Source organism: Melospiza georgiana, chromosome 7, assembly GCF_028018845.1.
Source record: "Melospiza georgiana isolate bMelGeo1 chromosome 7, bMelGeo1.pri, whole genome shotgun sequence".
Lineage (NCBI taxonomy): Eukaryota > Metazoa > Chordata > Aves > Passeriformes > Passerellidae > Melospiza > Melospiza georgiana.
The window spans coordinates 19,775,184-19,800,120 of NC_080436.1; the positions used below are offsets into that span (position 1 = coordinate 19,775,184).

The 24,937-nt window shown below is 44.8% G+C and overlaps 1 protein-coding gene across 1 annotated transcript in view; it reads left to right on the forward strand.

Annotated features, from left to right (window-relative positions):
* Nucleotides 1-1,456: 1,456 nt before the first annotated feature.
* The window catches only part of WIPF1 (WAS/WASL interacting protein family member 1), a 53,652-nt gene continuing 30,171 nt past the window's right edge, over nucleotides 1,457-24,937 (forward strand). The window contains exons 1-2 of the mRNA XM_058028334.1: nucleotides 1,457-1,532; nucleotides 22,132-22,243. The gene's annotated coding sequence lies outside the window, so the exon portion shown is untranslated. The remainder of the gene's footprint in view (nucleotides 1,533-22,131; nucleotides 22,244-24,937) is intronic.

The following is a 24,937-nucleotide window of genomic DNA, read 5'->3' on the forward strand; positions in this document are numbered from 1 at the left end:
ACCGAGACATGACCTACATAAAAGCCTGGCAAGGTTTCCAGCCTTCCACTGAAGACAGCACAGTAATGCCATTGCTCTTAGGACAGCGTGTCTCACCATAATGCTGTGCCTTCAGGCAACAGCTCAACTCCTGAGGAAAACATGAAAGTAAGTTGCAGCAGGTTAACTTAGCACACAGGTTACTCAGTCTTTGACCTTGTGCGACATGTTGCTACAAGTGAATCAGGAGCATATTTCAGTTCTCCAGGACACCTGTCCCTAACATTTTTATTTTAGATAACAGTGTTATATAGCTGCTGGGCTGGACCATGTCTACGCATGGAGTAAACAGAAACCATCTAAACACCTCCAAAATGTGAAATCCTACAGAGATAAACGCATGTGAGATCAATGTTGGCTCAAATAAACACTCAGGACACAGTTCTTGCACTTCAAACCTTGCTCCTATCTGCACAAGCTACTCCGTTACATACACTTGGGCATTTTTCCATCCAAAACCTCAGTGTTGGACACAAAAACATGAACAGAAATTTTGTTTCTAGAAAACTTGGTCAAACTGAGGGGGGAAAGGGAACAGAATCTATTGCTTGCCTGGCAAAGCAATCTCTGCATGAGTTAATTGAGGTATGAAACGCAAATACCTTCTGGGGCATCCTGCAGAGATGGGTAATTGACCTTCCCACATTTCAGTATACTGCAAACCTTAACAGGGAAAAAGCAAGCATCTCTTTCCCACTGTTTAATTATGTTTCTGCTCTACCGTGTGTCTCTGCCTGGTGCCTCGCTATTCCCCAGGCGCCACTACCCCTTCCCCGCTGGCTGCCATCGAGGCCATCGAGGCGGGTCGGGAGAACAAAGAGTGTTGAGAACTCCGTGGGCAAGGGGAGCCCCGGGAGCTGGGCCGGTGAAACGGGGCTCTGCCGAGGGCCGGCAGGTCGGGAGGACAAAGCGTGTTGAGATCTCTGTGGGCCATGGGAGCCCCGGGAGCAGGGCCGGGGAAACGGGGCTCTGCCGAGGGCCGGCAGTGCGGGCGGCACGGAGAGCAGAGCTGTCCCTGCCGTGAGGGCACGGCCGGGGAACCGGGGAGGCTCTGAACGGGATGCGTCCACGGCAGAGCAACCGAAGTCGCAGTCCAGGCCGTAGGCACCTGGGGACCCGAGCCCATCTCCTGTAAGGGGCTCTCTGTAACTCTGACTGCTGTGAACTCCCACTGGGCACGGGGCACACAAAGACGGGACAGGGCCATCACCGGCACCCGCGCCACCTGGGAAGGGCCGTCCCACGGGGAGCGCGCTCCGCCGGCCGGGCCCAGGGGCACAGCGCGGGGGGCGGCCGGGCCCGGCCCGGCTCTGCGGGCCCGGGGCATGTGCGGCGGCGCGGGCGGCGGGGGAGCGGCGCCCCAGAGCCGCGCCGCAGAGCCGCTTCCTGCCGCTATAAATAGCGCCCGGCCCAACATGTCCCGGCCGCCGCAGCGGCTGCAGCGCCGGCGGAACCCGCCGTGCCCTCCCGCCGCCTCGCCCGCACGGAGCGCGGTAAGGGGGCTGCGGGAGCCGCGCGGGGCTCCCGGCGGCCGGGGCGGGGGTCTCGGGGCGGGCAGGGCTCCAGCGGCCGCCGCGCTGGGGCGGCTCGGCACCCCCGGCCCCGCGGGACCAGCGCCCTGCGGGTACAAGGGTCGGGAGCCGAGTCTCGCCTCGTGCCTGTCTGCTCTTTCTCTCTTTTCTTCCAGACTGCTCTGTCTCGGGCTGGACGCGTTCCTCCTGCCTCCCGAAGCCGTGCTGGCAGGCTGGGATCCCTCCCTGCTTCCCCTCCATTCCCGCTTCCCCCCGGTTGGGCGCGTTGCCCGCGGTGGCGGCTGGCGCTGCCTCGGGGCGCAGCCCCCGGCCCCTCGGACCGTGCCTGTGCCCGGGCTGCCGGGGACGGGGCTGCTGGCATCCCTGTCCATCTCTGCTGCTCTACAGCCACGGCTCTGAAATCCTGGCTGCCGTGACAGGGTGGGGAGAGCCTCGCTGGGCTGCGGCTCACGCTGGAGCCGTGGCACACACCGCTGCCTGCACGTGTGGCACCCACGCTTGGCATCCTTGTTTGGTCACACACGCAGGTGTTCGTGTCGCAGCCTCCCTCAAGTGCTCTCATCTGCAGCGGATGTTGAGGTGGACCGTGTAGTTAGGCTGTATGGTGAAGTCAACAGAGCGGGTCTCTGCCCTCTGAGCTGGCTCTTGGGGGCTTTTTGAGAGGAATCAACTCAGGGAACCTCAAGTGACCAGTCTTCAAGTTTGAGCTTGTCTTGCACTTTGTTTGCCTCTGCTGCTTTAATGGCTGTGTTTCATCTTCTAATGAACACCTTCTGGAGTGCAGGGCTATGTGCCTTCTCAGAGAGTAGGTGTTCCTCAGCTACCACGTAGCCTGTTTGAGCAGCCTCTCTAAAACAAACGTGATAACAGCCCTTGTCACTGGCACCAAGGTGTGTGTGTTCAGGAACCCACCACGAGGTACTCCTGAATTACTCCTTTACTCCTGTAGTGTGTTCTCAAAGACAGGGCTGTAATAAGCAGCTGCTCTCAGTTTCAGGGGATGGGCAGTGTGTTTTTCTCCTCATTCACACCCTTTTTAACTCTGTCAACCTCCCCCTCTGTTTCTTCTGTCCACAAGTTCTTCCAAGCCCAGTTTGGGAGGATGGTGCAGAGACCCAGGAGGCCACATAAAAAAGAAAAGGTCCTCTCAGAGCCTCGGCTTGGGAGCCTTGCCTTCAGTGAAGGTGGGAGGCATGGCAGTGCACTTTTTCAAGTGCTGTGAAGCACGAGGCCAGCTGAGCTGGCATGTACTTTCCCCTCTGCTGTGAGGGGAAGGAGCAGATGAGGAGGAAATACAGCTGTTCCAGAGCACTTCTGCCTTCTGTCCAGCCGGAGCATGTGAGGGGGAAGCCCTACGCAGAGAGAGATTCAGGAAGAGAGCATGGGAGGGTGGGGAGGGGCGAGGGGAGGAGAGGAAAGCTACAAATGGGGAAGAAAAGCTCTTTATGTATGCACAAATGTTATTTAAAGATCTGTTTAGCTAGAGCGAGAGCAAATAGCCTAAGATTGAGATTGTATCTCTTGAGTGCCTGTTATTGTTCCTCCAGAAAGTGCTGCTTTTCATTCCTCAAGTATTATGTGTGTCTTTCTGCCTCACTCTTCGAGGCTTTTCAGCATCCTCTGACCTCAAGCTGAGCAGGACGTTGCCCTTAGCTTCTGCCTGTCAGACGTGTAGTTCTCTGGGTTGTACATGAAATGATTATTCCCATAGTTGGTTAAGGCAAGTTTCTGAGGAATGTGAAGCCAGAGGCACGCCAGTGCTGTGGCTGGCCTTGACTGGAGTGCAGGCATTTTGGGACAGGGGCTGTGCCTGGAGGCTGTGGTTGCTCTGTGTGTTATCCTTGGCAGCTTAGGGATTCCTGCCTCTGCTCCTGTCCCTCCCACCCTTCTCTTCTGTCTTATTGCTGCTCACCTGTTCCTCTGCCTGTGCTGCAGCTGCTTCAGCCTTTGCCAGTTATCTCTGGGGTTCTGCTGAGTAGCTCAGAAGTCTGAGTAAGACGAGAGCTGCTGCTCCCTTGTCTGTAGAGAAGTTCCCTCTCAGCCCTGTGCTGCTCTCTCCTGCCTCCTACTTTGACATCCCTCACCCCAACGCTTGGGAATTAAAGCAGTTGAAACTCTCTAGCTATGTCCTAATTACTGCTGCTGCCTTGCTATTTCTTCTGAAATTGCACTTCCAGCTTTCTCCAGGATTAGTTTACTCTCTGAATGAGATCAGGTAGTAAGGTACAGTCTTTTGGGGCTGCATGACTACAAGACCACTAAACCTTTTTTTTTCTTAATGGAAAACCCAGTTACCTACCCCAGCAGGGTTTCACTGCTTTTACCTGTGTAGTACAGACAGAACTGAAAGTGTGCATCTAAGAAAAGATATTGGCTGTGGAAAGAGCAAATTTCCCACCTGTGATAACAGGATGATCTTTACATCTGATGACGTGCAGACCCCGAAAAGGCCACTGAGAAGCACGAGCAATGCTAATCCCTTTGGGAAGGGAGCATGCTGCAGTATTTGTCTCCATTGCCTACACTGCATAAAGTTCTAACAGCTATTTAGTTTTCTGCCCTGCTTATATAAACACCCATCTGCTTTGTGGGGAGAAAAGAGTGCATGTTGGTGTTGTCGGACAATTGTGACATGACAGGAAGGCGTAGGCTTCCTTTGGAGCACACGTGTTGTTGATGGACTACATGTACAATTTAGTAAAATGTCTTTATGCAGCAGCTTTGAGAAATGTTCTGAGCTTTTAACTGCCTTGAGTATTCATTCATCTGGTTAATGGACTTATGTATAGAAACCATATGAAATAATGATGCAGCAGAAGGGTGGGTTTCTTTAAAGTTTATGCTTTTGCCAAGGTAAACATACCTTAATTATGGTTTCTTCACAATAATGAAGTGTTATCAAAATTCAAATCTAATTAAATACTTCTGTGTTCTTTCTACTGATTTCTCTTATTCTTGACTCCAACACCTTCTCATTTTCTTCATCTGGTGCACTCTAACATTTGCTCTGTGGGATCCCTTATAAAAAGGACTGTTTACTGTTTTGGTTCAGAATCTCTGGTGCTAGCTGTGGTTGAGTAGGGGTGTGGAGACCCAGTATATGGGGAGATAATTAAATTCCGGGGTGGTGGAATAGATTTTAGTAGTACTGAAGAAGTGGGTACTATGGGTAGCTGCCACTCTGGAAGGCAGCTGTCTGTCCTGTGTGCAGTTAAGACCTACTTGTTCAGCTCCTTCCTTCAAAGAGGTATGTGAAAACCTGTTATAGAATAATAACTGCTGAACTGTTAGTTGGCAAATAGCCCAGAAAAGGCATTATTAAAGAGCAAACTTAATAAAGATGTCTATTATCATGCTTTAGTAGGCTGCTTTGTTTAAGGTAATTTGTGTGCTTGTGGTGACCAGTATGATAGTTCAGTGTTCACCAAGTACATGCATGCATTTCTCTGGGTATCTGAAGAGCAGGAAGGAGAAGTAACAAACTGTTTACTATGTTAGTACTCCGCTGTGATCCTTTTGGGGACTGTGTCACTGCTGCTGAGCTGAGAGTGAAATCTGAATAGTAAAAAGGTTATTTCTTCAGTGGCAATAACCCTGAACATCAAGGCCCTGAAAGACTCCTGAATGGAGTTGCTCTTCATCCTTGCAGGCACACGAGTCTGCAAGTGCAGCTGTCCTTGGGCCTCGTCCAGCACAGTTCACACAGACAGATCATGCAGAGTGTCTCTGAGGCTGGAGACACAAGTGGCGGGGGAGCAGTTTCGTCTAAATCAGAGACATCAAAGGTGCTCAGAATAGAAAGTTTTTCCTAATTCCTGGAAGGAGATAAACGGGAAGCACAAGGAATAGTTTGAGAGTCTGTTTTGTAACACTTAACTCAGCCATAACTTCATTAGTGTTCTTCATTTGGATCCAATTACACATAAGTATGCTTTGGAGTTAAAATGTATAGTTTTGTAATTCCTTTAACTACTAATGTTGTGGGAGCAGCAGTTTCTGAGTTTTAATGTGTTCATGTGCACCCCTCATCTTTGATGTGCTCAGTGTGTGTATAAATGGAGCTCCCACCACTTCCTTCGGGGCTAAAGCCCATGAGAAGGGCCCTCCTGTGTGCCTGTCCATACTTTCATGAGAGCCCTCTTTCTGTTTGTGCTAAGCTTGAGCACGTAACTCCTGCTGAAGAAACTACAGGATATTCTTGAACGGGAAGTTGTACAGATGTTAAAAGAAATGCTCTTAGCAGCTTCAGTGAGGCCAAAATAGCTTCTGCATGTTTCTCTTATGATAAGTTCAGGAAAAGGGGTGATTCCCTCTTCTTCCCTCTCTGTAGTATTTTGAGTGCTGAAATCCTCTTGCCATGAAGAGCAGGCAGTGTGGAGCAGGCTTCTCTGTATTCTTCTGGACCCTGACTTAACAGGGCCAGAAGTGAGCCCTAAACAGAAATTGCATTCCTTGGCACAGAGTCCTGCTTCAAAGAAAAATTTCCACTGAGGTCCTTGGTGGTGAGGGGGGCTAACCACTGAAGCTGGTTGTCTAGAGGGATTGTGGAGTCTGTTGTTGGAGATGGTCTGCAAAGTGGGTAAGGCCTGAGCAATCTGCTTGAAGGCAGGTTATCCCTGCTCTGAGCTAGATGAGATCCAGCAGTTCCTTCCAGCTGGCTGTTTGCCATGTTTGTGCATTACGGGGGAAGCATGGCTGCCTTTGTCTGTCCCCAAAACCAGTGGGAATAAATGTAGTCTTAAAATATCTGAAAATGGCCTTGGGAATTCTGAATAAAGACTTCAAAAATTGAAGTATGTAGAGAAGCATAGTGTAAGAAGGTAATTTTGCCCAAAGTCTCTTAACAGCAGGTCAGTAATAGTGCTGGGAGAGGATCATAAATCTCCTGGCTGGCAGACTTGGTAGCTAAAAGATTTTGTCTTCACACATAAAACTACCTCCTTTCCTTACTCAACTATTTTCAGATCATTTGGCAACAGAGACTACACTTACCTGCTGAGAGATATCTTTCTTTTTTTTTCCCCTTATCAGTCGTGTTCATAGAGAGTTTTAGTAGTAAAGAAAAATGTAGTGCATTGACTTTTTCAGAAACCTAGAAAATGTGATCTGGAAAATAATTTGGTGAAATAAAGACAAGAGCTGCAAAGGAAATTTTTGGAAAGTGATGTTATTCCCAGTTAGTTGCACAACAATTAATATCAGAGCAGAAAACAGCAGACAAAGCTGTGCACTGAATCCAAGTTTGAATCTCTCTTTGTTTAAAAAAGAAAAATCACTTGAAAACTTCTAAAAACCTGGAAGCTAAGAAGGACACAGATCAGCACTTTAGAGAGTATCATGGAAGGAGTTAAGCTGTGAGTTAACTGCATCTGTGTTTCAAATCCAAATGCTACGAACAAGGCACCATTCAGATCTTCAGTTATAAGTTATGCTGAATTCGTTATGCTGCGGTTTTTTAAATTCTGTTCAGAGGAGAAAAAAGAAAATCATGTCAGATGAAAAAAATCATTACTCTTGTTTTGGTAGCTTGTTTTTTAAGTGATGAAGTAGGATTTTTTTTTTTTTTTTTTGTCTAGCACTTACGCAGGTCATCTGCTAAGTATTAGCAGCTGTGGAACTGTGGAGTTGCATAAGCATAACTAAAAGTCAGTGGAGCCTTGCACCATTCTGCAGATCTATCCATTGCTTATTCTCCACAACAACAGATCAATTTTGTAGCTCAGTTGACACAAATCCCTAAATGTTAAGAGGGCATCAGCAGGCATGGCAAGTTGGTAAATCCTTTTAAGTCATGGAAATCAGATAGGATAATGCATTATTTTATTGTTGCCACAACCTGCTGTCCAGTTAGACATGTGCCTTGGTGTTCTGTGAAGAGAGCTATGTCAGAGTAATGCCCTGGAACAGCTGAGCCTGCCAGCTATACAAACCTGATTTGTCTGAGCAGCTTTGCTTGGAAGATGGGTATGGGTGCTATGCCTGGCTGCTGTGGGAGCACAAGTGTGAGTGCTCACACATGTATCCCAGATTAGCCATGCTTGGTGATATGGCCGAATACAGCAGTCTCTTTTAAGCGTTAGAAAAGGCATCTTTGCATGTGTGGAGCTGAGGGCCTGGAATGTCCTGGCAGGGGAGATACCTGCAGTGCACATGTGAGTGGGCTGGCAGCAGCAGCAGCCCGAGGCTGGCAGGTCCAGCCTCTGCCCCCAGGTTTTTGATACTGGCTCAGCACACTGCAGGATTTGCTTAGCAGGGTGTGTTTCTTCCCACTGAACCTGAGGTTACAGAGAGCTTAATCTCCTGAGGTTCTGACTTTTAAGTCATAGAATATGTAATGAATTTTCTGATCTAGACTCTGGCTTTGTTTTCAGCTTTGTTTTTTTCATCTTTTCTTTTGCTGATTTAAAGATCTCCACAGGCAAGAAAGACTCTGAAAGGGTGAGTACAGTGTTACTAAAATATGATCCTTACAATACTTGTTCTTGGAAATTAAGGAGATAAAATAAGTTTCAGCAAATAGTGTCCCTCTAGACCAGTCCATGTACCTGATGGCTCAGAGCTAAGCCCTGTTCCCTCTTTCAAGACTTGAAGAGGAGTTTGGCTGAGCTCCCATTTTTCCCCCAACCCTTCTATTTTTTTTTTCTCTTTTTCCCTTTTCCCCCTGCCATTTTTAAAGCAGTGATGTGAACAGTTAAGTGAGGATGCTTCCCCAGGTAAGTGGTGTCTGTGCTGTTTCTGCTGGGAACAACAGGCAGTGCTTCATTTGCTCACCTTACCAGCAGGCTCTGAAAGTGGTGGGACCTTTAGCTGCCCTGCAATTGCCTTGGTCCCTGAGGAGGGCTGTAGGTGCTTGGAGGCAGATTGCAGCTCCAGTTGAAGCAGCACTCCAGAGCTGCAAGTGTGGCATGGATCAGGAGCCTTCCTTTTTGAGTAGTCTGAACAGGATGGTAGCTGTTTGTGGCTAGCACCAGCTAGATAGATGTGGAGGACAAAAAATATATGGTGGTGAATAGAAGAGAGGATTGCTTTTTGCCCCCCTCACCTCCTACCTGAGGAAAGAATTCCTCAGCTGGTAATTAAAGGGTACTATTGTTTGATGGTCTTTTGGTTCAATTTGATTTGCAGTTTGGCAAACATGGACAGCATCAGCCATGTAGTACTGAGCTCTACCATCCTGTCTTTGGTTTACTCCAACTGATCAGTCCTCCCATGACCATCACATCAGTCATTGCTCTCCTCATGTCCTCATTACCCAGCACTGACTGACCTACCTTGCCTAACATATTCCCAAAACTGTTTCTGGCATAGGAATGCAAAATAGAGAATTTTTATTGCTACTTTCAAATTTGAAGTTACTGAAGACAGTTTTCAAAGGAAGTATTAAATGTAAACCAAAAAGGCTGCTGTGTTGTGTATGTTGTAAGTAAAGAAGGACTTGCTCACTAAGTGAGCTTGCATGACTCAGTGTAGTGGGCTCTTTATTGCCTTGTCTTTAATTTTAAGACCCCTGAGATAGGGAATGCATTTGAGCAGGGTCCTGTAGAATACATTTTCTATTTGAGTATGATGAAATGAAAAATCAAAGGATAGCAGTGTGGTGGTATCTCTGTGTGATTTTTTCAGTTTGAGAGAATGCCATTCAAATGAGGCACATGAACAACACCTCATTGTATATCATTGTTTAGGTCTGCAGGTTACATTTTAAACCATTCCAGACCATTACTGCTTGGAAACAGAAAAAGATATTCCTTAAAAGTTCAGCTTTTCCATTCAATAGTCCTGATGGCATCTTGGAATACAAAACTCTCAAATGGTAGCAGGCAGCCCCAAACCTTTGCTTTAATACTCGGCCAAAACAAACCACAAATAATTATAACTTGGAGCTTCCTACTGTATTTTCAAATAAAAGTTCCTCATTTGATCTTAATAGGTGGGTTAGGGAGGGAAAAATAATTGCTTCATGGCACAGTTTACTTGAAATAGATTATTCTTAATTGAATTGGCCAGTGTCCCTTGGGTATAAATGAACAACTCATGTTCTTATCTCATTTGAAATTAAAACTAAACCAGATAAGGCTTTTCAAAGTGAAACATCTTACTCTGAGGAGTTGCAGCATACTTAGCATACTTACACTTACTTTACTTGTACCCTTAGGTGGAACTAGAGCAATATTTATTTTTTCATTTAGTGGTTATCCTTTTCCAAGCAGCTCTCCGCAGGATCAGTGTCTCCAAGTTTTATTATAGCTTTTCCTTTTTTTTTCATTTGTGCATCCTTGAAAAAAAGTGTGCATGCTGTCTGGTGTCAAGAGGAAGACAAATTAATTTGAGCTGCTATAGGGAACTAGAAAATGAAGTGTTCCATAACTGACAAACAGCTTGAGATGACTGGACAAGTTCCCTCTTTATTCATCTAAAATGTGCCAGTTGTTTAGCAGAACATCCCTGATAATGCGAGTGAATTGCAGGGTAAAACCCAGTTGGATGTCATCATGTGCAGTACTTAAATGAGAACACTGAGGGATTTTGTGCTTCCAAGGGAAAGAATTGTCATTGTTGTCTTCTGTTTTGTGTTACTTGGAGTTCCCCAAGAAAGTTTCCTCTTAGGAGGAATAATGGAGTTTATAGTAAGAATTATTTATGATTGCTCTTTTTTGCTTGAAAGCTTTTGTATTTCTCAAGAAATATTTGTTCACCATCCACTCACTAATCAGCCAGACTGGGGAGGCACTGAAGAAACCATAGAAGTTATACCACATGATATCTAACACCAGAGCATTTACAGCTTCCAAGGCCTTTGCTCCAGGCCGTCCATTGTGAGATATAGGCAGAAGCAAATGAGAATATAATGGAAAAACTTGCAAGAAGGGAAAGTAAAAAATACTGAAACCACCCAAAAATGTATTTTCACTTTTTTTCCCTTTAGACAGAAATAAAGAGATGTCCCACTGCTTAATGAGGCAAGGTTTTATGCCCTACGAAGTGAGAACAAAGATACACAAAAAATCCATTCTGAACTAGCAGAGGGGTTGATGAGTGTAACTTGAACCCAGTCCTGTAGGTGCACAGTTTGTGGTGATTGGGAGTGGGGCTGTGGGAGCCTCATCCCCAATGGGTGCAGCTGTGCAGGACAGGTGAGCAGCATTGGAGGCAGTGGGACAGGGAGTGCCCAGGGACACTGACCAACCACCACAGGGAGCAGAGGGCACGCAGGTGCAGGGCGTGAGCCATGAGGGGCACACAGGTGCAGGGCGTGAGCCATGAGGGGCACACAGGTGCAGGGCATTAACCATGAGGAGGGTATAAAGGGTGGGGCTAAAGAACAAGAAGGGCAGACACGTGCAGCCTTCTGGAGTGGTGTTACTCTGTACGGGTTGAAGCCTTCTGCTATTGTATGGTGGTATCTGTGCATTGTGGCCATCTCACCTGTGCCGTGTGTTGTGGCACGTGCTGCGACACAGTGCTGCCCTTGGTGTGTGATTGCTGTGGAAGATTAATGCTGAGATGACACCAGTGGAACAGGATTGCTCCAGAAAAGGTCAGGGCATCATTTTTCAGGACTTTCCTTGGAGCTGTTTTCTGTTGAGCTTCTGGTAGAAGCTTTCTCTTCTTGTCTGGTAGACACTGCTGGTTAATTTTGGAAATCACCACTGTGAAAGGAGGATGACTATTCCTTCTGCTCTAAATCCCCAATGCCCTTGGCATCTTTGCTTTAAAGTTTTGCAGGGTCACTGTTATGTGATTGTGGTGGAGAGGAAAAAACTCAGATTATCTGCAGACTTGTTTGGTGCATAAACCTGGGTTCTGTCAAGTCACGTTGTCAAAAATTGCAGTTTAGGTTCCTGTATTAAGTCTGGCTTGTGCAGGTTGTGGTTTCTTAATTTCTCTATGGAGCATGTGACCCTGGTATCACCATCATTTCCTCTAACATACATTGAATCAGGATTTCAGACCCTGCCACTAGGGAATAATGCCTGGTATAGGACAAGCATAAAAGAACTTTTAAATAGTTCTTGAGGGTATAATTATGGAAATAGCCTTTGGGACAGCCAAGGGTCTTCAAAATCCAAATTTCCCAAAGCGATGTGAAGTGCTGGCATTTGAGGCTGAGAGAATAGTCCTTGTCCCATTTACCAGCAAAAACCCCAAAGTTAAATATGTCACAAAGTTCACTTAAATCTGAACTAGAAACATCAGGTAGGTATATACAGCCTGCATCACAGCTTGTGCAGCCGAGCCCCTGCTGGCAGCGTGTAGTGACAGGGAACAGGTGAAGAAACACCTTTAGACTCCCACAGTGCCTGGGGATGCTTTGAGGCATTGCTGGGAGAGAGTCGGGAGTAGGAGCTGGCAATTCATCCTCCATCAGGAACTGTGCTGGGCCTGCTGGGACTTGGCCCACAGACCAACTGGAACCATTGGGCTCTACCAAAGTGCCCGTGACTAATCTTTCCTACCCAAAGGGACTCATGTTTTCAGGCCAAGCAGGAGGGGTTTTAGGACGTCTTTGCTGCTTTTCTCTATATTGTTCTCTTAGGTCACTGTTGTGGTACAGCCTCTCAGGAGAGCCAGCCAGCTTTGATGAATGGTCTAGAAATTTGACTGTAAGGCATTTCTGCTCTTTTAGCAGCACTCTTTCAGACAGCCATGCTTCAAATTACACAGTCTGGGGTTTCTGTTGAGCACAGGTAATGCCCTTGGAGCCATAAGCCATAAACTAAGCTGTGAATTTAATTTTTCAGTTCTCTACTATATACTTGACCTTTTGCTGGTGGGAGAGGAAAGACGAAACAAAACAAATGTAGAGGGGGATGCAGACAGATGATTGCATGTTTAGTTATAGTTGTGTATTTAACTTCTGCTAATGAGGGAGACCAGGTGCCAAGCTGTTTTGAGCCAGAATATCATACTACTGCCTCTGCTTAGCTCAGCCCTCCCATTTGGGCTATCCTGACTGCCAGTTCCCAAGTGTGTTATGGAAATTTGTGTCAGAGGTCCAGCTCCTTGTATTTGTCTGGCTGTGGGAACAATAGGATATTCCCATACCCTTTTGAGGTAGAGGTTTGTCTTGTAAGTGCAGTCTCCTGATAACTGACTTAATTTCAGCAGTTGATGAAACCAGATTTTAATAAGTGGCAATATAAAGTGTTTTATTTTTAAACCAGCAGTTTACTCTCTAAGCCAGGTGAGCTGTAACTAAACATTGCTTTCTGTCAGATTAAGCATAGTCTACATGCAGTGAGTTGGTAACCCCAGGTGTGCAAGACAAAATTTCTTGCTCAAAGTGGCATTGCAGGAGTTCCATGCTGAAAGCCATCATGCAGCAGTCAGATTGTCAGCAAGGATTGAGGCTGTTCCCTGCTTGGCTAATGAGTGATCCTTTGGGACCAGGGCCATGGGTGGGCACAGTGGTGTGAGCAGTCTCACTTGGTTGTGTCCCATGTGGATGCCCCTCGTGTGGGTGAGATGTGGCATTTCACAACAGGGCTGAGTTCTTTTCACTGTCTAAGGAAACAGAGAGTGCTAGTCTCTAAGGCTGTTATCTGGATGCTTTTCATGGACTCTGCAATTCTCTGTCACTTTTTTAACTACTGCTCTCTGGAATCACAGTGGCAGATTCTCCTAATTCATAGTAATTACACTGATAATTAAAGAAAAATGTGATATGCAGTGTATATACATATTCATATACTGATCCTCCCTTTCTCCTGTTTTATTTTTTTTGGCAGAATATAATTGTCAATAAATATCAATGAAACACAAAGACATTCTCTGATCTTGTGCATGACCTGATCTTGCTCACCTTACTTGGATATAGTTCAGATCAGTATGGGATTGCTGGTACTTGTAGCTGAGCAAAGAATAAAATCTCATCTGTTACACAGCAGAGAAGCTGATTCTATTTTATAATTACCCAGCAACTATGCACAGACTCCCATCTGTGGCTATATTTGGCATCCAGTTATTCCTGATGTGAAATATACCACCCATGGGAAGAATGCAAGAAATAGACTGAAGTTCCCAAAGACTGGGACTTGCTTTCTCTTTAAAAAAAAAAAGTAAGAGTGTGTGAGCTTTGGCTAGAAGATTCAGAATGTAAAGGGGAAATAAACTAAGCATCACTAACAGCTTGAAATTGTATGGTTTGTGAAAAGATGAAAAATTGCTCTTATCAATGAATATTGTTTGTGTGGCTTTAAAATGTGTGGTGTTCTGGTAGATCATGATTTCCAAGGTGTAGATTTGTCTAGCTTTATTTGCATGTACATATATGTATCCGTATATATATATATGTATACTGATGCTCGTGGGGAGTTTGACTATAAAATATTACTCAGATTCAAATGTGATCTTAAAACCAGTTGAGGTTTTCTACTGAAATAACTAAGTATATAAAAATATGCCATCAAATATTCAGCTGAGCATTTGAAAACTTTGACTCATGTGAATAGCTGAAGACAGGTTGCTCAATAATAAATATATTTTAACTTTGCCATCATAGCAATGCTTATGTACTGAGAAAAGGTACTTGAAGCCTAGGCATGCCATTGGAAAATATAGCAAACACTGCTCCAGAAAAACAGCTAGACAGATTTTACTGGATAAAGTGTTGAAAATATCCTTTGGAAAGATAGCATGGATTGTTTCTCTCTTGGTTGACCTGCTGAGTAAGTCCGTATTCTTTGATAGAGCTTGTGTACCAAGCTTATTGTATAAAAAAGCTACAAACTAAAAAATCAGGTTGTATGTGGAAATAATTATTGGAAGCCACAACCAGCACTCTTAATAAAACTTCCTTTTTGGTTCCTGAGAATGTTCTAAGACTATGAGGAAATAATCTACAATGATATGAAGGGGCTTCCACACAAATAGAGTTCTCATTTTAGAAATATATCTAATTAGATATATATGTACATGTGTAAATAATACATATGCACTGCAGAGCATTTCTTCAGGAGTCTGTTAACATCTGTGTCAAAGGAGCAGGAAGGATAAGTAACTTTGAGAGCAAGGCTTGTCAGTTCAGCAGTTTTTGCTCAAGAAATACATAGGCATTTCTAGGCAAGAGTAAGTTTTCTTAGGAATGGCTTTTATGTGGCTGTCCTCTGAAAGGATAGCCTGTGGCTAAACCCAGGGGTGATAGCTGATAATGTAATCTCATGCACATGGCTGTGTAAAGGGCTTTGAGTTGGGTTTGGGAGGGGGTGTTCACTGTTTTCAGACAGCACTGGAACAGTGTAAAAACTCTTCATTTTCCACACAGACATGTCTAGAGAGTGGCAATCTGCCAGAACATTTTTGATCATCAGATTTTTGTTACCATTCTGGATGAGGGACAAAATAGATTCCCTGTTTTATCTGGTATGATTTTCCCCACCCCCAAGGAATGTGTTAATATTTCATCATTTTGAAGAAATGTAGTGGGCAGCATTAAATATTTACGTCTCTCTGAAGTCACACAGATGCCACCAGGATCCCTAGCTCTACATCACACATGCTCTAATTCACCCCAAACACCCACTGTTTACTAATCTTCAGCCCCCGTCTGTGCCGATAATGAGAAAGAGGAAATGGAAACAGCAGGGATTATATGCTACTGAGAAGTCCCAGTTTCTGGTTGTAATTCTTTCAACAAACTCTTGCAGACTGTGCTCCTGCTTTGAAGTTTGAGCACCTCTGCATTAGTGCTTGGCTCTGGTGATTTGGCTGACAGATCTGGGCTTGCTTGGTTTATTTGTGGTTGTACGTTCACGGTTCCACACGATGGTTTGCTCTTGCACTCGGGAGCAGTGCAGATTGTTTTGCCTGAGCACTGAGATGTAAATTGCTCAAATTTGCTGGTGACAGGTTCCAGATAGAAAACAGTCCTCACCATATCCACTGTTCTGTCTGTGTGTATAGTCATAGCCATGTTGGTGAATGGGGTGATTTTCTGTATAGTGAATAAATAGGGCCTGTTTTTATAAGGCAGAAAGTATGTGTTGGTGTTGAATGCTGGGTTTCAGCATGCTCTGTTAGTCTGTATCCTCACATCCAGTATACTCAGATGTCTGGGTAGTGCAAGTTTCTAATCTAAACCAAAAACTTCAGAGCCCACGATTGCCTTCTTACTTCCATAGCACAGGACAAGCAAGTCATTTGTGTAAATAGCTTTACATCAGTTTCTCTTAACATCTTTCTGTGGCTTATGTCAGGCCACTGTGCAACTTGTTATTGCTGCTGGGGTGGTCCTTTATTCATAAATCAAACACTGTTTGATCTTGTGGCAAGTGAGGGGAAGTCAATTTATGGCTTTAAAAACAACTTGTGCCATCTGCAGAGTTACTAATACGTGTCTCCAGGAAGTACCCAGGTGTACATAAAGGAGAGCTTCATGTGTGCTTTTCATTCAGAAGCTAAAGAGATAGTTTATTCTTCTGTATGTATATATATATATATGTATGTATTTGTAAGGTGAGACATAGCATTAGTTGCAAGTGGTTGGCCCACACATAATGACCGCCAAAATTCCCTGTTGGAGCTTTGCTCCTCTGAAAGGCGGCAGTCAACATTCCTCATCTGTGACAAGGCTGGAGGAATAAATGTTTTGTTTACAAGGGGTGAAATTTATCAGGCTTCAGCTGTTTCCCTTCTTGTTCTAGTGGTCCACAGTCAGAGCTGACAGATGCTCCGGTGTCAGTGGTGACTCAGCAAACCCCGCTGTGCCGGAGCTCTGCGGACACGGTGGGTCCCCGGTGTCACACAGCTGCCTTTGCTGTCCCTGCAGTGCCTCTCCATGGCCCCACTGAAGGGCATGCAGCACTGAGCTTGGCTGGAGCAGCTCCCTGGGAGGCTGTTTGCTTTGGGCAGGGATTAAAAGTCCTGCGAGGCTGCTGTGAGTTACCTGCTGGGTGAGCAAATTCCTCCCCTCTCGAACAATCCCAAGTGTCTGGGGGGATATAAAAGTATATTTGCCCTACCACAGCTCCAAGCACAGCTCTGGCACAGCCCATTGTGTGTGACTAGATCCTCACAGAGAAGTTGACACATTAAAAGTGACTTTGTAAACGTAGCCCCTTCTTAAAATGGAGAGAAATAGCCCATCTCTTGTCAGGGATCCGGGCTGTCTGAAAGCTCCTGGGGGAGCAGCTGGGTGAGGACAAAGAGGCAGTGTGCTGAGAGCAAGCATGGCCACTTCCTGAACTCTTCAACTTCCCCTCAGCGCCTCTGGAGCTCGGGGTCTGGTGTGTCCTGTCTCTGCACGCTTACCGGGGGGAAGATGCTTAAGCTGCATGAGGCTCACAGTGCTCTCAAGTGTCTTCCAGTGTAAATAATACCTTGGCCATTTGGCCCAAAACCTTCAGTGGGGGCAGAGCAGGTGCATCTGCAGACATGTGTTTGCACATGCTTTCCTACTACAGCTGCAGAAGCTCAGAGGTGCAGAAGGGTGTGTATGTGAGTCTCATGCAAAAGCATCCATTTTAGGGGCTGGTTTGTTGGGGGTTTTTAGTCAGGCATGTATTTGCTTTTGCATGGGTGTCCTATGCGTGTTTACACATAAAATACTTGTATCTTTTATTAGCTGAGGGTAATTTGTTTAAGATTTAGCTGCTGCTCTGTAAATCCTGTTGTTGCTGCCCCTTTGCCAGAAGTCACTGCTCTCACATCTCTGTGGATAGGAGGGATTCTCAAAACCATTGTTACTCCATTGCCAATTATTTTAACCCACTGATATAAATTACTGGAGCTAGTTTGGCTCATTCGATAGTAATGAACTTGTGAGAGGTGGTAAGAAGCCCTGAGGCAGCAGATGGGAATGTAATCCCTGGCTGGTGGTCACCAGGAGGCTGCTCACAACATTGATGTCTTCATCTGGCACAGTTTAATTATAAAGATGACATTTTAGTGGAAACCTCTTAATTTATGTAGAAATTGCAGAGAATTAATCTACCCATGGGCAAAGAAGCAGCTCTGATTGGCTTGCTCTGGGTCTCTCGCTGTAGCCATGGTTTTGTGTGACAGCCTGGGTAGTGGCACAGCCAGCTTCCTACTAGCACTTGTCTGGTTTTGCCTGGAAGTGAGAAAAGGGGGGAAAGAAATCTTGTGAGCTTTTGACCACCAGATCAGCTCCTCAGTGTGGTCCAGGGCACAGGCTGTGGAACCACTGTGCCAGCACACTTGAGGCAGCTGTGGGGTGCAGTGGGAGAACTGAATGGTGGATGCGGGACAGCCACGACTGAGTGTTGCTGCCAAAAGATTTGCATCCCAAATTTGCAGCATCACTGTCTCTGCACTTTCTTCCTACCTTCGAGGTTTTCACATTCACACACTAGGTACAGCTGAAGCAAATCTGTGCCCCAGCAAAGATCCTTGCAGTCAGTCTGTAAGGGAACCCCTGTGGGTCTGTAACCCACTGCTTTTACACAGGCCTTGCCAGGCTGATCAGTCCCCCTGGCATTGTCTGTTGTTATTTCAGCTTGCACTAAATAAAGGTGTGACCATTCTGCCTCTACTGTGATCTGGTAATCTTCAGACTTGACCTCCAGACTGTGACAGTGCACCTGGTGGTGCACTCAGGGTTAGATTGCCTTTCCAAAATTTGTGTCTTTAAAAATAAAATTCTGATAAAGCGCCACCTATTGACTAGTCCTGTAAACATAGTACTCTAATACAGTACTTTACTGTCCTTCCTTTTGTGACATATGTTCAGACCTATTTCCCCAGTGCTAAGATAACAATATGTGGATGCACACTAAGAAAATCTCTACTCTTCTAAAGGCATAAACTACTCTTCATAGGACACAAACTTCTGTTTACTGTGTTCAAATGAAAGTATTTCTGAAAATTGCTGATGACTGCATCTGTTTGAATTCATCAATTCACTACCACTCTGAACATTTGATAAACAAATAGCCTTGAACTGAAATTTCCCATGCCTGCAGTGTAATTACATTCTCCACTACTGCATTTGTTTCCCCTTTAAAAGCTGGGGGGAGGCACACTGAGTATACTGTGGCAGAATTGCATTCAGCATTTGGTATTAATATACAGTACAAAAAGGTCCATTGAATCACGGAGTGACTCAGAAGGCAGTAGAGGAGGGCTTTTTGGCTATACAGAAATGTCAGTGGTTCAGCATTAGATCGGGAGTTTCTTTACATGTTGTGAGGGACAGTTAGTTGTTTAATCTGATGTTAAAATGTGAGCGCAGTGAGTCTAGCAAGGTGCGGTGAGGAAGTGTGTGTCACATGCTCCTCACAGGAAATGAGCCTGGAGCTGCTGGGGAAGTTCAGAACTGGGTGACCTCCAACAGATTCAAATAGCACAGGTTAGTGCTCTTAAAACATCTCTTTAGCTGTCCTGCCGGGGTTCTGCAGATGTATTTTCTCTGATTTTTGGCAGTAGTGGATGAGGAGTGCTCTGTGTGGCAGTTGTGCTAGCGGGCAGTAAGCAGCGTGGGATTTCAGAGCAGAACTCTACAGCACAGAAATAGGAAGCTCGTCTGTGGGTTAGCTTGGTTTGTGCAAAGCTTGGAGCCTGCCTTGCAGTACAACAGCAGTGGGGCCTGAGTCACGTCAGAAGTGTGGATGAAATCTTCTCCATCTTGTTAAGACTTTCATAAAATAAGTTAAAGGTCTGGATTTTTAATAGACGTGTTCAGTGTTAATAAATAGCAGAAAGCACTTTTCCAAGTAGAGGTTAAAATCATTGACTATAGTGAAAACTTCTTTTAGTTTGTTTTGGCTGTACCAAGTATGTAGCTCTTCTCTTTGATTTTACTGGCACAGTTTCTTGTTAAGGTGTTCTTTCATTCCTAGTGATTTCTGTTGAGAAATTGCATCATGACTTTTCTGTGCTGGAGAGTTTCAACTTGGGAACACATTGCATCAGGAGTTAAATTAATCTGAGTTGGTGCTGGAGAATTTGGGAGCTCTCAGAGGGAGACTCTTTAATGGGATGTATGTTTTGTACTCTAGCACAAATATAGAGTTGTTACTTTTAAATTACTGGGCAATTGTGATTAATTACCAATCTTAAATGCAAAGTCTGACTGAAAGTCACAAAGAAAACAACCTTCAGGATGATAAAATGTATAATACAGTAGTAAGTGCACAGAATCTGAACTAAAAGGAAATCCCAGTGTGGAAATGAAATCCCACGTGGTTCTGGGAGAGCATGGGGAGGAGGAGGTGACAGCTGCACAGCCAGCTCCAGCAATGGTGGCTGGAGGCCAAGCTGCTCACTCTGCACCTTGGGTCACAGCTTGAGAGGCAGAGGGGCTTGGACCGGGGTGGGGGCAGCAATCTCACACGAAATGCACCTGCTGGGGATGACAGTGCTGTAACGAGGCCATGCCGGGCATGAAAATCAGAGATCTGAGCATTGGACAGGAAGTCCTAAAGCTGCCCATGCTTCTTCCCAAATATTTTTTAAAACGTTTTTCTGGTCATGTAGAAAATGAGACTGTTTCACAGCTCTCTCACCCTTATACCACCTGGAGCACTCATCCTGATGTCAGTGCAGGAACCCCTAAGATGAACACAGTGGGCCAGGCCAGGCCGCTCCGGCACGTGGAGCTGGATGCTGCACCTGGCCCTGCTGCAGGGCATGGAGGGTCTTGGCAAGCTGGGAATAGCAGGGCTCTGTTCCTGGGCAATTAAACAGCTCTGTGCCTCAGCCTTGCACAGCTTTGCTCTCGTATTTCAGCCTTTGGGGTTTTATATGCAGAGAAGGCTTTGGCCTTAGCTGGGCTCCTCTGCATCTGTAAAACCAGCAAGTTTTCAGAGAGCCAGAGTTCTGCCCCAAATCAGCCTTTCTGATGTATTAGGGTTTATAGTCTTCACTGGAGCACTGTTTAACTGGGAATGCGATTTAAAAGCAATTTAGTAAAATCCCACTGCAGACATTTTCATTTCAGCCTAATCCTCTCTTATAGCGACTCATCTCAGATAGATTAGGAATTGTTTTAAGCTAAATGTAATGGCTCGTAAATAATATATTTGAGCCTCCATGCAGTGGCTTGTGCCAGGTATTTGAAATGGAACTAAAAAATAAACTGATACACATTCCTAAATAAATAAGCCCTAACACTTCTACTCTGCTACCACGAGTGAACTTATTTGGGTAACAGGATTGAAAGAGCAGGAGAGTTGTTCAAGAGGGGGGATTTCTAAATGGGCCTTTTCCAGCAGCTTGTATTATGAAATCCAGGGAAAGAATGTTTATTCCTCTACAAATTAAAAAGGAAATCTGCAAAAAGAGGAAAGGGAATAAAAAGTACAGACTAAACAAAATGAATTAAAATTGCATTGGAATGAGAGAGAAGGAAACCAAAAAGAGAACATAATAAAAAATGGAACCAGATGGGGACAAATTCTGTGCTTAGGAAGCAGAGGCTACTCTTCAGCTGCACTTCAGGAGGAGGAGAGACTGTATACATGTGTCTGTGCATTTATTATCTATGGAAGAAAAATTAATTTTTCTGTGTATTTTTTTCGTTTTTTGTTTTTCCTTTCCCTTCAGCAATGCTAATATAGAAGTTTGATTTGAGGGAGCTTCAAATTTAGATTAAAGCCTCATTAAAGAATCTTTAATTCTGCAAATAAATAGAATATACCACTCAATGTCACCTTAATCACTGGCTGGTTTTTCTCCCCAAAATCTACATGGCTGTGTTGCACTGTTGAACTTGTGTCCACTGTGCACTTGGATCCATAGCACAGGGTTATTCTACTCTTGTAAGGGAGAAAGTAGGAGTTAAGATGTGCAACACCAGCTACTGCAAACCAGACCTGCATAGGCCAGCTTCAGAGAGTTTACAGCAGAATCCACTCATGGGTTTCATTTTGCCACGTAGTGTATGCCAAGGTTGTGTGGCTCTGGGGGACTGGGCTCTTGAGACTGATTTCTAAATAGAAGTAAATCTGTAAAATGCTGAAAGGCTACTATGCTTAAATTTTATTTTAAAATTACTGATTTTTAAAGGTTTTATTTTGTTGTTTCTATTACTGAATACGTAAAATGGTCAAGTGTATTTTTTGTGGGGGTGTTATTTGCAGCACATCTGTCACATCTTCCAGGCTGTTGCCTCTCCTTTTCTTCCCGCCCCCCCCCATTTGTTTCAGCTTTTGCACGTGTTTTTCTCTAGCCTAAACTACAGAAACCTCCTAATTACAAAGCTAGTTGTTGAACCATGTCCCTTAGTAGGAGCAGCTGTTGTAGTGGATTACTCTATTAGTCTTACCATCCCATCCATGGCTTTTTATGCCTTTTTCTTTTCCTTCCACTGTTTATAATGGCTTTTACTATGTATGCGATGCTGAAGTTGGAAGAATGATCTTAAATTTGTTTGAGAATAAATTGGGTCCTCTGGCCTCAGTGAGCAATAAGGAGAACCTAGCCAATGTGTTTTCCTGTTCTGATTCCTCTTTAGAAGGAGGGGGGCTGTTCTTCACAGTATGCTTCCACTTTCTCATGCAGAATTCCTACTTATTCAAGAAAATACATAATGGACACATGCTCAGGCTCTGTGATCCCCAATGGTTCACAATTAATAGTTCTTTTCCTTTCTTCCTTGCAGGGTTGTGCAACCTGGGAAATGTTATTGCTATTTAACTAACTTCAGAAAGTGTATTCTGGACTGAATTGACCAGACCTCCCATTCTATGCAAGCATCTCCTGCTGGTGACCAGGTACAGAGCCTGTGGGGTTTGCACTGAGGGCTGGGAGTGGGTGGGAGTTGTGGTGTGAGCAGCAGCACAGGAAGCTCCTCTGCTGTGTGTCATTCCTGGCCTGTAAGCATTGGGAGCTGCAGAGCTATCTCATGTCTTAGGTTGCAGTGTGACAGTACAGGAGTCATTCTTCTCCAAGGCAGGATTAATGACAGTGCCAGTTTACAGGCATGCTCTCATGTGCCACACCTTTCCTAATATCAGATTTAGGTGCCATAGGTCACATCATATTTTCTGCCAAATCCATAAGCTTTTAACATGTGAAGTCAGTTATTTTCTGTTTGTTTTTGTGGGGTTTTTTTCCCATTCTAGTAGTACAAGGCTTACAGTGAAGGGGTTTAAGGCTTAGCAGCTAGGTCAGGCGACCTTAGGTATGATATTACCAGGCACAATGAATTGTAGTTGTCATGAATTACAGCAGGTGACATTACACTTGAAAACTGCACAGTGAATGAAGCCTGCAACGTTTACAGTTTGGTGCTAATGAACAGTATGAAAAGGTTCACTGAAACACATGGTTAGTAAGAAAGAACATTGTTTACTTATAAAAAATTTAATTAATTTTAAATTTAATTTTTGGTTTAATTTTCTTCTCATTGCAGCAGAGGGTCCATCAGAAGGCATGGGCTGTAGATAGGCTGCAGTGTGCTGATCTGGAGCTGGTGCAGTCCAGCAGATCAAGTATTTCCTATCTCAGATGCTCTGTGTTGTAAACCCCAACTGGTGGCTTCCTTAGGATTACTGGGCCATGTAAAAACTGATGCTGGGAGGGTCCCAGAGTGGTTTGGGATGTTGGTTCCCTGTAGACATGAGCACAAAACCATTCAGAGTTTCTTCTAGATAAGTCTATAGCTGGTCCAAGTGGGTTGATGCTTTGGTGCACTTGCTTTGGAAATCACAGTCTGGAGAAATCTGTGTGCTAGGCTTGGAAAATGGGAGAGGGAAGAGCTAGCCCCAGGAACAGACAAATATCTCACTTCATTTGGGGATCCACAGCTCTTACCAGGCATGGACTGCCGCTGGATGAGGGTTGGTGCAAAGGCTGTTATTTGGAGAATTATTCCACAGGACTGAAAAAGATGGTACCACTGTGTTGTCAGTAGTCAAACGTCCCTGTTTGGGTAGGAGGCAAAGAAGGGAGACAAGCAGGGTAAGGAAGATATGAGTATTTATAAACTGGCATTTATAAACTTACAATGCAATACTGAGATAAAGATGATACATTGTCACTCTCAGCCATTTCACACATGATATGGGATTATGGAAGGTCCCAGAAACAGCAGAAATAATGACAGCACAAATACCACCTGTGAGGAAAGACTGGAGGAAATATGATTGCTTAGCCTAAAGAGGAGAAGTTCAAGAGACAAGTAGCCAGTTTTCAAATAACCATGAAGAAGAAAGGAATGAATTCTTTTATGCATCACTTGTAAATAGTGTGAAAAATAGTAAATGAAATCACAGCAAACAGAGGTCTAAATAAAGTACTGGGAAAAGCTTAATTGGCTGATAGGATAACAAGATAGATGACAGGGATATTGCAGACTTTCCATCAGTGGAGATTTTTAGAGAAAAAAGAGTTGACTACTGCCAGGAATGATATAATCTACGGTGACTCAGGGGAAGGAAGGGTAGATGCCCTCTTCCAGCCCTGCTGTCTGTTGTTCTGTGTTTCAGTCTCCTTGTTGACAGTGACTTTGAAATTTTCTGGTTATTGATGAAAGCTAAATAGTTATTTTAAAGGAATAAACATTTCCATATGGATGGTACAGTGTATTTCATACTCCACTTTTCAGGGAGGGAATGAAAAATGCTGTTTCTGAGTTTCCTGAGGAGATCTTTCTCTTGGAAGTAAGCAGATAAATGAGTGCATTATAGTCTGCACATTGTGGGAAGGTATTGAGTTATTGTTAGCAGCTGGCAGGGTAATGACCAGGTGTGCTCCTGCCTAAGAGGGGGACACGGAAAGGCAGGCCCTGCTGCCTTCTCAGGTGAACAGAAAACTGCTCATTTACATCACAGATCGCAGAAGTCTGGTACTAATGGCAAACTTCAAATTCATGCTGGCTGCATTGGGCTGTGTTGAGCAGCATTCCCTAATAGCAAGTTCTGGTGGATCAAAGCTCACCTGAAGAAGTGTTTGGCTGCAGAGCTGAGGCTGTGTTCACACAGCAGCCCTGGTGCTGCTGTACCCTCTCTGTGCAGGAGCAGGGCTTTTTCTCTGAGTGGTGCTGCCTGGACTGGCTCTCCCTGTGACCCAGCCTCCTGTGAGCCTGCCTGCTCACAAGGGCCTTGGCACATGTGGAAGAGAACAACGATCCCATCATTTTTTCAGGACTGCCAGTCAACAGGACTGCAGTTTAAAAGAGAAAGTAGACTTCATGAGAATAATGATGTCTTAGGACCTCATAAAACCAATCCAAAGCTTCCCTTGAGCTGTGAGTTTGATCCAGGTACGACAGCTCTCTGAGTTTAGGAAACAAATTGCTTTTTATTTGGAAGGTTGTGGCCTCAGATTTGAAGTAGGTCTTAACTCTCCATCTAATTACAAATTCTGGTTTTGAAAGCAAAGATGTTAGTAGTTACAGGTCAGTCTGCCGTCTGCTAAATTTAGCTTTCAAATTTACTTAAAGTTTGGTTTTACCCCTGCAAGCT